Source organism: Ambystoma mexicanum, chromosome 11 (genome assembly GCF_040938575.1).
Source record: "Ambystoma mexicanum isolate Mex_15411 chromosome 11, UKY_AmexF1_1, whole genome shotgun sequence".
NCBI classification, from domain to species: Eukaryota; Metazoa; Chordata; class Amphibia; order Caudata; family Ambystomatidae; genus Ambystoma; species Ambystoma mexicanum.
The window spans coordinates 301,145,082-301,161,429 of record NC_090934.1 but is presented as its reverse complement, the minus strand read 5'-3'; positions in this window follow the sequence as shown (position 1 = coordinate 301,161,429).

Sequence of the window (16,348 nt, the reverse complement as noted above, 5' to 3'; positions counted from 1 at the left end):
TTGCGATAGTCAGTGATTACTGTGATGGTATGTCTGGCACCTAGGAGTTAATGCCGGCAAGCCTTAAAGCTTGCTTTGATCGGTAGGAGTTCCTTGTCTGTTATTGCATAGCTAGGTTCAGGTGTAGTAAATTTTCGCGATCAAAAAGCCACGGGATGTAACTGGCCTGTTTCGGGATCCCTTTGGGAAAGAACAGCCCCCATTGCCATGCTGGAGGCATCTGTTTCCACTACATGTGGGAGATCTGGGCGGGGGTGTCGTAGCACCGGGGCTGAGGTAAATCTTTTCTTGAGTTCCTGGAAGGCCTTCTCCGCCTCTTCTATCCATTGGAACAGTTTGTTGTTTTTTTGTAATAAAGAAGTGATCGGGTGCACAACCTGGAAGAAACCCGGGATGAATCGGCAATAAAAGTTCGCAAAGCCGAGCATACTTTGGACACCTTTGACTGAAGACGGTGATGGCCAACTAAGGATGGCGTCTACTTTGTACGTATCCATCCTGACGCCTCTGGCAGTGAGGACAAAACCAAGGAACTCGACTTGGGTGACATGGAAGGAACATTTTTCAAATCTGGCGTACAGCTGGCGCTGTCAGAGTTTTGCAAGGATGGAGCGACCGTGCCTGACATGGTCCTGTTTAGAAGAGGAGTACACCAAGTTGTTGTCGATGTAAACTAGGGCACATACGTCAATCAATTCCCGTAGTACATCATTCATGAAGTACTGGAACGCGGCAGGAGTGTTGCAAAGCCCAAAGCGCATCACCTGATATTCGTACAGCCCATACTTAGTACGAAAGGCGGTCTTCCATTTGTCTCCTTTCTTTACACGCACAAGATGGTATGCCCCCTGAGGTCCAATTTGGTGTAAATTTGGCCATCCTTGACTTGGTCCAGCAGTTCTGGGATAAGGGGTAGAGGATAATGGTTTTTAACTGTTACCTAGTTTAGTGCACGGTAGTCGATGCACGTTCTCAAGTCCCCCTCCTTCTTGGGTACGAAGAATAGGGGCGAGGCTGCAGGGGATTCGGACGGGCGGAAAAAAAACGTTTGCCAGGTATTGGTCCAGATATGATTTCAAGAGGAGATTTTCAGGTTCGGTGAGTGCATAAATTCGACTACATGGGATTTGTGCACCAGGTACGAGGTCGATCTGACAGTCATATGTCCTGTGAGGGGGTAACGTATTAGCCAGCTCTTTTTGGAAAACGTCTTGGAGAAATTGTGGTATTCGCTTGGTAGTGTACTTGTTACACCTAGTACCAATGCCCCTTTATCTTGGACAGGTGTCTCTGGGTCAGACGATGGCATTTCCACTTGGTAGCACGCATGAGCACACTCATTGGAGAAGGCTAATTTTTTGGCTTGCCAGTCGATGGTAGGATTGTGAGCCACCAACCACGGCATCCCTGGAATCACCCGGAACTGAAGGGCCTTGATAAGGTCATAGGCAATGGCTTCCCGATGTCCGTCTTGGCACAGAAGGGTCAATTCTGCTGTGCGTTGAGCTACAGGACCAGAAGCTATCTCCGTGCCATCGACAGTGGTGACCTTCTCAGTTGTCGTTTTCTGACAGAGGGGAAGCCCCATCCTTGTTGCCAGGCCTTGGTCTGTGTACTTACCAATGGCTCCGCTGTCTATGTATGCCTCCACAGCATGCATCCGAGATGTTTGTTGGTGACTGATCAAAATCACAGGCAGGGCAAGGTGTTAGGTATGTGGCTATTTTCCTTCGCTCGACAAACGGACCTCTACACTTAACGGGCCTGGAAGTTTTCCGACTCTTGTTCTCCTCCTTCTTTCTCTGTAACTCCAACTGTTCACCTAGGGGTTTTATGGACATTCTCTGAAGAAGTGACCTGATTTCCCGCAGTACAGGCATAATTGCTATTGTCTCCTTTTGTCACTTTCGGCCTTGGTTAATGGGCTCCGTACACCTCCAATTTGCATGGGTTCCCAAGTGTTTTCTGATGAACGCAGACTGTTCTCCTTTGAGCGTACATACACAGTCTGATTCTCTGTTCTGGCTCGATCTGACCTTTGGTCTTGCAGCCTGTGATCTAGCTGCGCCACTAGGTTGACGAACCCTGCACAGTCTTTTGGCAGGTTTACCACCTGATCTAGGATGTCTTTCAATTCCCCCCGTAATCCTCGATGGAATAACGTTATTCGTTTCTCCTCAGGCCATCCAGTTTCAACGACAAGTCTGTTAAAAGTGGTGATATATGTTAACAAATCTTGGCTGCCTTGGCGGAGGGACAGAAGTTTGTTATCCAGAGCTTGGCCCTGGGTATTTCGGACGAACAGCTTCTCCATCTCCTGTTGAAACCCCCTGAAATCCCGTGGGTCATCCTGGCTTACTAACGGTATGGACCAATCTGCGGGACTGCCACTCAGATATGCCAGAACGAAGGCAACCCCTGACTGATCGTTAGGAAAGGCTCCGGGTCTACAAAGAAAATGGAGGCGGCACTGGTTCATGAATACTGCATATTTTCTTGGGTCCCCCGTAAAACGTTCCAGTGGGGCCAAAGGAACTGCCCCAGGGAGGACCACCTGCACTGGATTAACCGATGTGGCTGGAACCAACGGAATACTTCCTGGCAACGGAGCCTGCCCAGCCTGTGTTTGGAGCAATTGCCTGGCTAATTCATCGTGCGGTCCTTGGTGACAATCAACTCCCTCCTGAGGGGGTTGGTTTCTTGCCGGGCGGAGTGCACCTCGGCCCATAATTCTTACAGTAACTGGGCTAGTTGGTCAGTCTCTGATGTTTCCATGATGCCCAGGTGGATGTTTTAATTGAGGCTTCATGTTCTATTACGCTCACCTGGTATCCACAGGGGCGCCAGACGATACTGGATGGAGGTCTAAGCGCTATCCCAGACCCCTCTCTGCTTGGTTATGTGCCAGAAATTGGGTAGCGCCTATAACAGGAGAATGGAGGGTTAAGATACTGGTTCTGTGATGCGTGGACTCCCACCTCCGTCTGGTCCAAATCCCCTCCCTCAGGGTTATTGCTCACCTTAGGTTTTTGTGCGTTGAACTCTACGTCCTGCGTCTCTGTGCAGGGGCGCTTGGTTGGTGCGGGCGTTCTGTGGACCTAGTTGCTTCACTGGTCCGTGTGCCCTTATGTCGGGTCCAGACCAGCTGTGACTCCGACTCTGCTTGCTGTCTTCCAGGTGAGTTATAATGTCTTTTCAGTCTTTATTCTCCCTCTTTCTTTCCCTCCATATTTTCTGTCTTCCCGGCATCTTGCTCCACTACGCTGTTCCCTAACAATGTCTCTTTTTGTTTTCACAGGGATGGTTGCGATCTCAGAGTTGGCCCACTGATGGCGAAGACCATGGGGAATTATTGATGCGCGGAGCGCTGCGCTGATTATTGGTGTTAATTGCTAACCTGTGTTCTCTTCTCTTCTTTGTACAGGTTGCGGTGATGTTCCGGAGTGATGAGCGATCGAAGCGCTGCTTGCCCTGGTAAGTGTGTTGTTCATGCTGACCTTGTTCCTTCTCCCTTGCATATTGCAGCGAAACCCGGAGATGGGCGAGGTAAGTGAAGCGCAGGGTGCTGCCAGGACTCACTGCTTGCCCAGGTAAGAATTGTTATTAATGCTGTCCTTGTTTGTTTACCTTTGCAGGTTGCGGCGAACTCCGGAGATGGGCGAGGTATGCGAAGCGCAGGATGGATTCAAGACCGGTTACTTCACAGTTAAGTGTTCTTGCTTGCTAAGGCTGTTCTTGTTCTTCCAGGTTAATAATGGAATCTGGATCGAGGGCTTCAGGATCGGGCCGCCAGAGAAGCAGATGAGCAGGAGCTGGACACAGTGAGCGTTACGCTGCAGGAGTGCAGAATAATGCAAAGCGTGTTCTGCTGTTTGGGTGTGATTTAAATAGCCTTGGTAAAGTAGTCGCAGGCCAAGAAGTTCCAGGACCAGCCACACCCAAAACACTACACTGCATGGCTTGGTTCTAAAGAACTGAGCTGTGTAATAGGCCTCCATGTTGGATTAAGGTCCAAGTCTGTTTCTGATGGAGTTTTAAGGCCCTTGGGGCCAGTGTGAAGGGCTTTAGCCCCACTGCTGCCAGGGGGCTGTTATACCTGAGGGAGTCAGGGACATGGATCGTGACAGATGCGCATTTCTTCTTAAAACCCTTTGCTAACATCTGAATCCCTGATTGGAAAGTCAAATCTTGCTGTTTTTGGTTTTTGCTTGAAAGTCAAATCTTGCCGTTTTTGCCTCTTGCTCGAAAGACAAATCTTGCTGTTTTTGCTTTTTTGCTGGAAATCAAATCTTGCTCTTTTTGCTTCTTGCTGGAAAGTCAATCTTGCTGTTTTTGCTTCTTGCTGGAAAGTCAATCTTGCTGTTTTTATTTTTTTGCTAGAAAGTCAAACCTTGATGCTTTTGCTAAATTCTCAGTATTTTGCTTGTATACTGTTGCTTCTCTGTAACTTGCCATCCCAGTGACCTCACCACTCTCTTTTGTCCCATACCTACCTTAGCCCCCCCCCCCAGTTTCTCCATCCTCTCCTCACTTCCAACCCCATGGAGCTTTCTGTTTCTCTTATATTTTCCAACTGCTTTTCCATTGACTATCCTTCCCTTCTCGCTAGGTCTGGTAGGAAGAAGTTCAAAAAGGATATCTTGGCCTCTAACCCTGGTCTTCCTATCGCTGACACCTACTCCAATACTTCCTCCAGACAGACCCTCACCGACATCCTCTTTGTCGTTCCTTCCCCAGATCTATGGACTCTTCATATGATCTCTGTGCTCTGTCCTATCTCCTCCTCTCCCATTAATGGTGGCACTCGCTGGGAAGTTCTCATGGCTTCCTTCGACTCCTCTAAAGTCATCATTAATGTCTACCTTAATGGCACTGTCATGGTCCAAGGCTCTCAGGCCAATCTCCTCCTCTTTGATAGATGCTTCCCTCCCCTCATCAATTTCCTCTCATCGGCTGCTGTCCCTTCCTCTCCCCCCCTTGGCTACCTTGCCCTCTCTCTCTTCCTCCTCTGCCCCTCCTAGGGATCTTTCTCCTCTGCAGGGCATACTCTGATCTGCACCCGTCCCCGGAAGGTTTTTAAGGCTGGCAACCTTCTTCATCTTGGCACTCTCAACTCTCATTCTGCTGTCAAACACTCCTCTGACATCTGCCACCTCCTTGAAGAACTAGACCTTGATGTCCTTGGTCTTACTGAGACATGGTTCACAGCCAGCTCTGTCACAGGTTTTGCCACTCTCCTCCCTGATGGCTAAAAGATCCTCTCTGCACCCAGATCCTCCTGGTCCGGTGTGGGGGTGGGGGGGTAGCCCTGATCTTTCTTGAGTGGATTCCTGCCTCTATTATTCCCACTGAGACCTACTCCTCTTTTGAATGCCTTGTCTGTAGGCTCTCTCTCTCTTCTACCCATTCTCTTACTGTAGCTACCATCTACCGGCCTCCTGGTGGAATCACCTCATTTCTCTCTGAGTGGACGGACCTCTCCTCTTCCCTCCTGGCCTCTATCACTCAACTCCTCCTCCTCTGTGACCTCAATATCCATTTAGACTCTCCTTGTTCCTCCTCTGTACTCTTCAGTGACCTCTGCGACTCCCTCTCCCTGTCCATCCTCCCCTCTGGCCCGACTCACTTTGCAGGACACACAATTGATGTCTGAATCTCCTCTGACCTCCCCCTCTCCATCCCTCTGAACACATCTCTCTCCTGGAGCGATCACTCCCTCCTCCCCTCTAATCTCTCCATCTCTTCTCCCGAAGCCAAGCCTACCCCAACACTTGCACCTACCTTCTCGGACATCTGGCCCATGGTGCGTGTGTCAGTCGAGGCTTTTGCCACCACCTTCTCTCCCCCCTCCTCCACCTCTGGCTGTCTCACATCCTGACACAGCCCTGTCTCTGCTCTACTCTTCAATGTCTGATACTCTTGAGGCTCTTGGCCCTGTCATGAGGGTCTGTTTGAAGTCCAAAGCCAAGTGCAATTCCTGGTATGACTCTGACCTACCTACACTTAAACGTAAGTGTAGGGTGGCTGAGAGGAAATGGAGGGCTTCTTGTTCATCCTCTGACAAACTGGCCTGTCGTCTGCTCCAAAGGCAATACCGACTCTCTGTCCTTACCAAGAAGAGAGACCACATTCAAGCTTGTGTCTCTGCGGCATCTAACAACTCGGCCGAACTCTTTAAAATCACAAGGAGCTGGCCAACTCTGCTGTAGTCTCTACCCATCCTGTTGGCTCCCAGGCTGTTTGCAATACCCTTGCCTCTTACTTTATTTCAAAAACCCAGGACATCCTGTCCACCCTTTCCTCCTCTCCCCTCTATGTCTGTGCTCGCTGCCCTTCCTTCAGCCATCCCCCACCCTCTTCTTGTCCTTTCTTCTTTTCTCCCCTGATGAGGTTGCAGACTTCACTCCTCACCTTGAAGGGCGAACGCTGCGCATATCCTGCGGGCACCAGGCGGCCCGTGCCCATAGGCAGCACGGGGCCCTGGGCCACCCGCAGAGCGGCCGACACTGCCTCACACGCACGGGCACCAGCAGTCCGCAAGCCCCAGCTCACAGGCCCAGTCAGTCCTCGTCGCCATAGATATGGGGCCCGCCTCTGGTCTCCGGGCAGGCCTACGCCACTGTCGGGATCACCCGACACTGATTGCCAGCGCTGCACTCGGGCAGCAAACAAAGGAGCAGGGGGCACCCCGCTCGCCCCGGATCACCGGAGCAGACCACGTGGCTGGGGGCATCCAGCTCACAGCAGCCCCGGCTCTAGGGGCACCCAAGCTGCGGTTCCGTACTCAGCCATGGTCACATGGCTACACCATTGAGGGAGGACGGCGTTGCCAAGCAGGGGCGCCAACCTCGTCCCTTGGCCTACTGCACGCGGTGTTGCACCAGCAGGGTGGACACAAGAACGACACCGGAGTCAGGTTGTAGATCGACTGATGAGCCGGAAGCGGCTCATCTCTTTTATTAACCTGTTCACGTGGTTGCCACCATGTGACCATGATTCAGTTCCTGGGAGCTACCATGCTCCCCAGGAGGGGCGACATGCAACAATTAGTGGCACTGTGGGAAAGGCATGTCCAAAACCAGTAGTGTTGAAGGGTGTAGGTTTAATTTCAGTCAAAATTCTCCTGCCTTTTCTGGCCCGAAATGTTGTTTTTTTTCAAAATTCTGTTTATTTTCACCGCTCTAAATTTCGATTTCCCTGTAATTTCGTTTTTGTGTGTGTATCGGTCCACAAAAGCAGTTTCTGCTGCAGAAAAAAAAATCCAACTGTGTGGTGGAAAAGGTGGAAAACCACCAAGCCAGGATAATGGGATTGTTGGTGAATTTCACGAATTCCAATTCGCTAGCAGGATTTTTGTCCACCCCTACTTGGAAGTATCTTATCCACAAGGAAGAGGCCAAAATCCCACAGTTTTGGCTCTAAATAGTCACTGAACTAGGAGAGTGTGATAGGGCTAAATAGCAGAGCTTTATGGTTCAGTTACTGTTAATGTCCTAATGGATATTGTGGCAGCCATCTCTGGGAGGGCTTGTGTAGCATAGGAGGGGTCGGTTAGTCAGGGGAAGTGGGATAGTAGGCCTTACAAGGCAAAACAACCTGCAACCCTGCACTCATGCCACTGACCTCCTGCAGACAGGTCCCATTTCACTTTTTCACATTGCCACTGTCAACGCCTCACCTTCTCTCTCTCTCTCTGTAAATATATATACTAGCAAAAGTAGCCATTCTCCGAACTGGTTCTGTATACAGGCATGATAACACCCGCATCAATTGTTGACAATGAATGATCCTGAAGGTCGCTGATGTACCGCCTCACCCTGGCGTGGTGAATTTCATTGCTGTGCAAATATCTCAGAAACCATGCATCCTAGGACCTTGAAACATGGGGGACCCGTGTGCAGTAGCACCTGGGCGTTCCATATGCCAGATGGAATTACTAATAAACAATCTCAGACCCAAATAACCGGACAGACACAAAGAATATGACAAAATACTACTTTATTAGCAGCTCAAATAAAGTAGGGAAACCTGGTGAACAAACAGATTGCAGCTCACTCACTCTCGTTTACATTTCGATTACACAAAGGCTTTATACCTCGATGTACGTCACCTATGATGTCATCCTACGTGGCAAAAGAGTAAAAATCTATCGAAAGGAGGGATTGGTTAAGGGAACATATATACCTGATGTTAGTAACATAATTGATTGCCCTTTATCTGGAAGCCATGCCTTTAATTACCTCTAAATACAAATAATAAAGATTAATAGCAGGATAGCAGCAGCAGATTGGCTTCTGCAACACTGTATGGTACACTACCCCATAGGATCTCATGATTGGTTGGCATTCTCTCCCAAACTTGGACATTCGGCTCATTAGTATCACGTAGGCAAAACGAAACCCAGGCGCAGGGAACAACGTCAGATCACTGCCCACTTGGTCAATTAGCCTACCATCTCTCATTAGCTAGGCTCTAAGACAAGGCTTCTTCTCTGTAGTTGACCTTGCTGACTGTTCTCTTCCTTGGGACTTTTAAGGGAGTGAGAGTACATAGCTATGTACAGTTAGAGCTTAATGAATAGGCCTTGTTTACATTTTGACCTTTTATTTAATGCTCTCGCGAGGATAGCTCAGCAGCAACGTGCTCGCCTTGGAAGCAAGACGACACGGAGAAACACAGGTTCAATCCCTGGGTGCAAGCTTAGAAACCTCTGGGTATTAAGCACGCTATAAATAACCTTTCATATATTTCATTTAATTATACTGTGTGCTTTTATTCCTCTTTGCCTCTGGAAACTTGGTTGCTCCATCTTGCATATACTTTCTGCCTTTTTAATTGTTCAATAGTTGGCATCTTCATTACTTAATCTAATAGAAATATGTTGTCTGTATGTAGTGAAGGTAAGTCCCTCTGTGCGCACACTTTAGAGTAAATACAACCCGCTCGGGAATAAAGCCAAGAGATAGTTATTGTAAGGATAACAAGGTTTACTCCTACAAAATAAAGTATCAGCAAAGAACTCTGCTGCTCCAGAGCACTCTGCCAAAAATTACACGAGCAGCACATTAAGAAGGACCAAAGCGTCATCAATGAAATCATTATATACAGTAGAAATCCACACGGCTGGTTGGCGAGAGCATATACATGGGCCTGCTCCATAGGGGAGGCCAGGCGCTAATTGGCTGCTTCGTCCTTGTCGATCTTGGTGCACGCGTGTCAGCTGGGCACATCTTTGCAGTCAAGGTCAGGGCATGCACAAAATACAATATATCAAATCTAAGCTAAACAACTGAAACCGGGTATTCATTCTTCATGATGGGCACCTAGGCAGCACAGGAAAGGGTGCCAGGGAGAGGGGAGGATTAATACAGTCGTGCTGACCGCTACCCCTAGGGCTTCATTAATAACGCAGTTCCCGCATCCATGGTCTCCCCCCTGGGGATTGATCTGTGATTTACCCTTCCTGGTACCTCATGTTACAGGAGACATGTGTTGCTATTGGAGAGATATACAATGGTGCAAGCTTTAGATCTGTGTTGGGCACCTTAGGGTGGTCATGGCCTGGGGGTCGGATGCTTATCACTATGTTGAAAATGTAGGAGGTTGGGTCGGTGGAGTGTGGCCAGTTCCGGCCTGGCTGGGTGGGGGTCAGAGGCCCATTGGCAGTTTAGTGGAGATGGATGGACGCAACACAGGGCCTGGTACTGTCTCACGCTCTTTACAGGGCGCTTTCCTGGAAGCGATGCTAGATATTCACAACACTGAAGGGACAAGACGAAAATGGACTTCTGTGGGAAAAGGGCTTGTGCAGAGCAGGCTTGATGTGACAATATTGAGCCTGGCACTTTTGTGTGAACTTGGGACGTGAGCATTGCAGGCCATCAGCGTGTCCTTTCTTGGCCTAATACAAAATGGAGTGGCGGGGCAGGGGCATGGCTAGTGCTATACACCTACTTCTTTGCGCTACCAGGCTTCTATATGCCCCCTGGGGGCGGGGGTTATTCCCCCCTTGTAGGTTATATCGCCTCATAAGGGGTTTGCCTAACTTGGAAGCGCCTAGGGGGGTGGGATAGGCTCATTTCCATCCCAACAGTAGCTTATCCTCCTTGACTCCCCTTGTGCCTGGTTGTTATACCTTGATGTGGCACCCTTGGTCCCAGGCCACACAGATATTCTTTGTTCTTCGCACAAAGCTGTTTTCCAGCACATGTCATTTCTGCAGCTCTGGTCTTTTTCTTCAAGGCTTCTTGCTTATTATTTATACAGAGTCTACGTCCATCTTTCAATCATGGCGGCTTTACTCACGTTGTATTTTCTCCTGCAGCAAGCTTCTATATGTCTAATCTATCTTGCGTTTCTGTGTATATACATTAACTGATTCTCTTCTTACTTATCTTATTAGTATATATGATTTCTTTGTATTTGCATACATGTTTCTCTTATTACTTCAGTTACATCTTCATTCTTTAAGTATACACATATCGTTTCAGTGCATCCTCATGTCTTCTCTTCATGATGTCACTTTACTCTGGTCTGATTTCACTTATAACTCTTCTATGTCCAACTGTGTATGCAGACATCCTTCCACCACGTCGGTGTGAGGGTACATTTGATACAGTTGTCTGAGTGCGTAACATCTCTTATATCTTCAATGCGGTATTTGGAAGATATCTGGTGTCATACACAAGGCTTTCATGTTGTTCTTCAAGTATTACGGAGGTGAGAGAGCAGGCACTAAAGATGACGTGTACACCTGACTCTCCACACTCGTGCTGGGACCGGTTGAGAAACATTTTGTGTTTCCTTTCCTGGTGAATATGGTGTACGGCTTCATCGCTAGGCACCATCTTACAATAATCCTCTGGAAAAGTAATTTCACCTGATGCAGCAAAAATATTGGTTCCCCTTCCCAGTGAACATGGTTTACAGCATTGTACGGCTTGTTTAGAAACAACATTTTTTGTTTCGCTTTCCGGTGAACATGGTTTATGGCTTCATCGGCAGGCATCATCTCGCAAAATCCTCTGCAAAAGTAATTTCACCTGATGCAGTAAAAATGTGGAATCTTTTGGAATGCTACCAGCCTTCACCTTCGCCTCTCAGGTCCATACGCCTCTCATGCATATTTTGTTTTCCTTCTCGGTGAACATGGTTTATGGCTTCGTCGGCAGGCCACAAAGCCACAAAAAATTTGACTTTTGACAAAATCCAGGGAATGGTGTGGGGTGTCCGAATGTTATGTAGCCAGTAATGTCCGGAGGCTCCTGACAGGTAAGTGTGCATAATTTGGGGCAGATTGGTGAAATGGTGTGGAATTGTATGAGGAACAACGCTTCATCAAGCCAGAAACCCACACACAAATGACTTTTGCTAAAATCCGGGGAAAGGGGTGGGGTGTCCAAATATCATGCAGTCAATATTCTCTGGAGGGTCCTAACAGTTAAGTATGCAAAATGTGGTGCAGATTGGTGAAAAGGTTTGGAATTGTATAAGGAACAACACTTCGCTAAGCCACAAAACCACAAACAAATTTGGACTTTTGCCAAAATCCGGGGAAAGGGGTGGGGTGTCCAAATATCATGCAGTCAATATTCTCTGGAGGGTCCTAACAGTTAAGTATGCAGAATTTGGTGCACATTGGTGAAACAGTGTGGAATTGTATAAGGAACAACGCATCGTGCCACAATCCCTGAACCCACAGACAACCTTTGACTTTTATATAGATAAATATATATTAACAGCACTGGATGCAAGGGGCACACTCTGGTTCCCTGCACAATTCACCCCCACAGCTACTGATGTTCTCCTCTGACTGGTTTTTGTGCTTATTACGCCATCAAGGAGGCCGTCTCACTTGCAGCAAAGAGCCAGTGCAGGTGTAATCAATCAATGCTGATTCGGGTGCAAGTAAGTATGGTAGTTGTAGTCATTAGGTTGGCAGGGAACCTGCTCACACCCAAACACCCACAGTGGGGGAGGGTGAAATAGCCCACAGTGTGGCACTCCAAACCAGGCATATATCGCCTTGGAGCAACACCATATATATATATATATATATATATATATATACATATATATATATACATATATATATATACATATATATATATACACCGTGGCTGTGTAGTTATGGTTAAGTTGCTGTTTCAATAGGAAGAGCACTTTTTGGGTGGCTTATAACTTCACTCTCCTTGGATGAATCCTCACCAAAAGTATATGGCCACTCTGGATATTTTTACAAAGTTTGGTGAGGTTTGGTCCAGGGGGGGGAAGTTATAGGGGGGGTCCCAAAATGTATTTTGTTCCCATAGACTGAATGGGGGAAAACTTTGCGCACGCCTACAGCCATACCGCTGGACGGCTTTTCATCAAATTTGCGGCAGAAGCTTGGTCCCGAAAGCATGCTTTTGTAAATTTGGTGCCAATCCATCCAGTAGTTCTCTTTAAAACAACCAAAAAGTATGTCTCAAAAAATGTGTGATGTCTATGTTCGCTCCGTGGTCACACTTCCCTGTTCGCTCCGCGGACAAGATAATGATTGGCTAATGGTCTCGCGTCATGACCGCGGACATGCGACGTGTCCGCCGATTGGCTGGAGTAAGGCGTGATCTGCGTCAGATTGTTCCGATGCGCCCACCATCTTGGATCCTCTGACAGCGCAGTGGCGAACAGAGGCGAAATGCAGTTTTGGGGAGTGTTTTGTTGTGTCAGAGTGCTTGGGGGGGTTTAGAGAGTAAGAGATGGGTGAAATACTGTATTTGTTTAGGCGGCAGGTGCTAATTATGTATTCGCCATGGCCGCGCTGTCCGTGATGTTTGTTATTACTGAAAATGAGGGGTCTCATAAGGATAGTATTTCCATCTGTGCTATGCGCAGGCAAGTTGAAACTGTTCTAAGGACATGCGTGGTGTCAGCGGTCATTAAAATTGAGTACATGCCACAGTTAGAATTTTTGATTCTATGGGTGTGGTACTTAGTTATAAGCCGCCATGGGTGTGATATGCTGCGGTAGTTGTGGCCAGGGCCTAGAGTCTTGGGTACATGGCCGTAGTCCGTAGGCCATACACCCAAGACTCTAGGCCCTGGCCACAACCGCTGCAGCATATCACACCCATAGATCACACCCATAGATTAAAAACCAAAGTTATAAGTACTGTAGTTATAAGCCAATATGGGTGTGATATGCTATAAGGAGTAAAATTATAAGCCACCATGGGTTTCATATACTGCGGTGGTTGTGGGCAGGATGTAGAGCCGTAGGTCATACACCCAAGACTCTAGGCCCTGGCCACAACCATCGCACCATATCACACCCATACATCACACCCATACATTTGAATATCAGTCTGGTAGGTGTGAGCAGGGTGTACAGTCCTGTATACAAATTGAGCAGTTAAAATGTTTCATTCCATGGGTGTGACAATGAGTTATAAGCCACCATGGTTCTGATATGCTGCGGTGGTTCTGGCTATGGCCTAGAGTCTTGGGTGTGTCATGATGCCTACCTCCAAGGAGCCAGGTCCGACCCAGCAACCCCAGAGGCAGGCATCATTTCCCCCAGGGGAGTGCCAGCGGGCCCAAGCTGGGGCCCTTTGGACGCAGTCCTGGCGCCTTAGGCGCCAGGCTCATGTTGGACCCTTTGTCCTGGCGCCTTAGGTGCCAGGCTCATAAAGCTAGACATGTGTTCAAGTGTTTTAATGTGCACTTACCTGATGCAGACCATGCTGCCACATCCAGGCCCTCTTGAGGCCTGAATGGAACTACTTTACCTGTGGGATTACTTTCCACCCGGGTGTGGTCGGGGAAGGATACATACCTGATCGGAGGAAGGATACACACTTGGAACTTCTTCCAAAGCTATTTAAACCACACCCGATCAGCAACTCACGCTTCGCGTTGTTCTGCTCCTCGCATGCTGGACGCTCACCGTGTCAGCTCCTGCATCTGGACTTCAGCCACGCCTGTCAGCATCCTGGGTCACCTGCAAAGGGAGACAAGGGACCTTACCAGCAAAATCTGCACCACGGAGACATCACCGACGATCCTGAAAGGGAAGACATTATTTTTAAAAGCATTTTGTTACGATCGCTGCAGCGCTGCATTTCACTCACCTTTCCTGGGTTCCTCCATCTTCAGCAGCGATCATCCGGATACACAGCCACTTCCCAGAGCCTAGAGAAAAAGACAAGAATAAGAGGTGAGAGAAGGAAGGTAATAAGACTTACCTGTTGGGTCATTCCCATTTCATTTCGGGTCTTGCCGCTTCCAGGCATTTTCCGGACCCTGGCCCCTATGGGGAAAAAAGACAAAGACATTGAATGAGCGTATGCAAAGACAGTTCCCGAGCGCTCATCCAGAACTAACCTGCCATTTACTGGAACTGGAACTGCACGTTTCACTTCGGGTCGGCGCCATATCTCCGGCATTCCGAACCCTGGCCCCTAAGGGGAAAAAAGACATAAGCATTAGCGCTTGCTGCAAAAAGACAATGAACATTATTATTTAGCTTGGACTTTTGAACTTGCAACAGAACTTTTACAGAGCCTTACCTGAATAGTCAAGCTTACCTGAACTCCCATCAATCCTCAATCCAGTGAAGTAACTGGGTTTCAACGCGCCCCTGCATCAGAAGCAGGATGGAGAGCTCATCCTTCCTGACCCTAAGGTGAGACTTCACGGGGAATCGTGGGAGGGTATCGTGGAGGGTAGGAAGAGAGTGGGAGGTTTGAGCATAACTCAGTCAGTAGGTAATACTCCCTTTTCACGCACAGGGGAATATTCCTGCGAGCCGGAGAAGCCAGAGTAGAGGGCCCTTCCTGTCCATCTTCAGAGTCCTGCGCTTCACCATTGAAGAAGCATCTGCACTCGAAGCCAGACCTGTGCCTCCGTGGGAATCAGGTGAGCGTTACAGAACGCAAAGCCTACCCACAATTTCCCACCCGGGCGCTATGGAGACTTCCGAGACTGACCAGCTGGCCCAGCTTTTGGGGGAATTACGGGCAGAGGTGCACTCAGCCCGCCAGGAGACTAACGCTCTCAAAAGAGAACTGATCTTATCTAAGGAAAGAACAGATGACCTAGCCAAAAGGCTATTACAGGCCCAGGCAGGGCACACTCCTTTACCTAATTCCGGAGACATTTCGACATCAATGGGTTTGAGTAACCCGGTACAAATTAATCTACCTGGACACATGCCTTTGGCCCCGCCTGAACGTTTTGCGGGGGATCCCAAGAAATATGCCGTCTTTATGAACCAATGTCGTTTACACTTTCTATGCAGACCCGGAGCCTTCCCTAACGACCAGACCAAGGTAGCCTTTATACTATCTTACCTCAGTGGCAGTGCTGCCGATTGGTCTATTCCATTGGTAAATCAGGATGATCCCATTCTCCAGAATTTTCAGGGCTTCCAGGCCAGCATGGAAAGATTGTTCGCTCGACACTCTCAAGGACAGGCCCTTGAGAACGAACTGCTATCCTTACGACAAGGTAATCAGGATCTTCTGTCCTACATAGCCACCTTTGACAGACTGGTTGTGGAAACTGGATGGCCAGAAAGCAAAAGGATCACATTGTTTCATCGAGGCCTGCGCCGAGAGCTTAAGGATGTTCTAGCTCAGATAGTAAACCCAACCCAGGTCTGTGCAGTCTACATTGACTTGGTGGTTCAACTTGATCACAGACTTCAAAATAGAAAAGCAGATCGGTTGAAGTATGAAAACCGAGCACTGATCAAAACCCACGCTAACTCCAAGAGTACCGACGTATCTGAACCTATGCAAATCGGTGGTGTTAAAGGACCATTAACGCAGAAAGAACGAGAGAGAAGGCGGCAAATGCAACTTTGTCTGTATTGCGGGACTTCCGGTCACTTTCTTCGAAATTGTCCAGTTAAACCACTTAAGAAGGTGGTTGGAGCTACTGATAACGAATTAGTGACACCTGATTCGGGAAACGACCTAGCCCGGCAAGCGTAGGGGTCCGCTTGCCGAGCTTGAAAACTAACTCTTTGACCTCGCATTTTGTCATGCCAATGGTGCTCGTGGACCCAAAACAGCCTCAGCAGTTGCATGCTATAAAAGCATACATCGACAGTGGAGCTATTGGAAATTACATAGACCGTGAATTGGCTTCCAGGATTAAGCTTCCTCTCCGCCCGAAAGTAACCCAAGATGTCATTACTACAGTAGATGGAACCGAAATAGCCTCAGGGCCTGTAACGCATTCCACTGTTCAAGTGACACTGGTGGGTCAGGATGGACATCGGGAAGCAATTGTGTTTGATGTGATCAAGGCCCCACAATTTCAAGTAATTCTTGGAATTCCTTGGTTAGAAACACATAATCCC